Genomic DNA, 1,621 nt, shown 5'->3' with positions numbered 1-1,621 from the left:
TTTGATATTTTGCATGTCTAGAAGGTTACAAAGTGATTTGTTACCTTTTGACCGTGAAATCGAAAGAACCTTGACGAATAATAGGAGACTTGTTAGGAGGAATTTGAGAGGTGTTGGTGAAGTTGTTCAACCCACTAGTGAGTTTGTCAATCCTTTCGCAATAGAAGGAGAAGAAAACCCATTACACAATATCCCACAAAATCCACCTACAATGCCTAAATTCTCGTCACACTCTATACCCACCGAGGAGAATCTACCAAATGGTACTCCTACACCGCAACATCTCACCGGTAATTTTATTGCCAAGTCCGCCTTCATCCAACTAGTTGAGAGGAGCCAATTCGGGGGAATGCCTAGTGAGGACCCTCATTCTCATATGGAAACCTTTTGCGATTATTGTGATGCTATCTCTCAAACGGGCGTGACTCAAGACCAAATTAGATGGTCTTATTTCCTTTTTCGTTAATCGGCACCGCGGCTAATGGTTGAAGGGCCTTGATAAGGCCACCCTTGGAATAGATTCTTGGAAGAAGTTAGCTCTAGCTTTCTACAAAAAATTCTACCCACCGGAAAAGACTAACATGCTAAGAGCTCAAATTACGGGTTTTAAGCAAAGGGATGAAGAATCTTTGTATGAAGCTTGGGAGCGGTTCAAAGGTATTTGTCGCTCATGTCCTCACCATGGACTTAGCGAATGGTTTTTAGTGCAACAATTTTGGAATGGTTTATATGAAGATTCTAGGAACATTCTCAATATGGGATCAAATGGAATGTTCACCGAGGTTGATGACAATCAAACATGGAACAAGATTGAGGAAATGGCGGTCCATAATTCACAATATAGTAGACCTCGCAAGGCTACTAGAGGAGGAAAGCATGAAGTGGACTCCGTTACTCAATTGGGTGCTCAACTTAGTGCTCACATTGACACAATCAACTTGAAGTTTGAACAAGCTATGGCTAGACTTGAGGAAAACTCAAAATCATCAAAGCATCATGTCAATGCCATGACGGCATCCTCATCAATCCCAAGTGGGATATGTGAGAATTGTGGAACTTTGGGTCATGACCCAAGTGAGTGTAGGGGAACAACCGAACAAGTTAATGCTTTCCAAGCTTACAAAAGTGGTACCCCTTATTCAAATTTCTACAATGAAAACACCAAGTTCCATCCAAATCTCTCATACAAAAGCCAAAATGTTCAAAACCCTCAAACAACATACACTCTACCACCCATGAGAAACCAAAATCAAAGACCCTTTTACAATCAAAACCAAGGTTACCAAAATCAAAATCCATACAATCACCAAAATGACCAAGGTTTTGATGTCCAAAAAGCGGTCCTCCAAATGCAAAAGAATCAACAAGAATTTTTCACCCAAATGCAAAAAGATAGCCAAGCAAAAGACACCACCATCAACAACATTCTAGCTCACACCAAGATGTTGGAAACACAATTGACTCAACTAGCATCTTCAAGCTCGCAAAGACAAAAGGGGCAATTACCACCACAAAGTAATCCCCCTAGACATGAAACGGTTAGTGCCATTCACTTGAGAAGTGGTACAAGATATGAAGCACCGAAGAAGCAAGTTGAGGATGAAGTTGTGCAAGCTAGTGA

The 1,621-nt window shown here is 41.0% G+C and overlaps 1 non-coding gene across 1 annotated transcript; it reads right to left on the bottom strand.

The window, feature by feature from the left end:
- Positions 1 to 581: 581 nt before the first annotated feature.
- On the bottom strand, positions 582 to 688 carry LOC141616389 (small nucleolar RNA R71). The gene has a single exon (XR_012530740.1). It is a non-coding gene; the product is annotated as a small nucleolar RNA R71 (small nucleolar RNA).
- Between the last annotated feature and the right edge of the window lie 933 nt (positions 689 to 1,621).

The sequence above is a fragment of the Silene latifolia genome, chromosome 11 (genome assembly GCF_048544455.1).
Source record: "Silene latifolia isolate original U9 population chromosome 11, ASM4854445v1, whole genome shotgun sequence".
Classification (NCBI taxonomy): domain Eukaryota; kingdom Viridiplantae; phylum Streptophyta; class Magnoliopsida; order Caryophyllales; family Caryophyllaceae; genus Silene; species Silene latifolia.
This window is presented reverse-complemented; position numbering and strand designations above follow the sequence as displayed.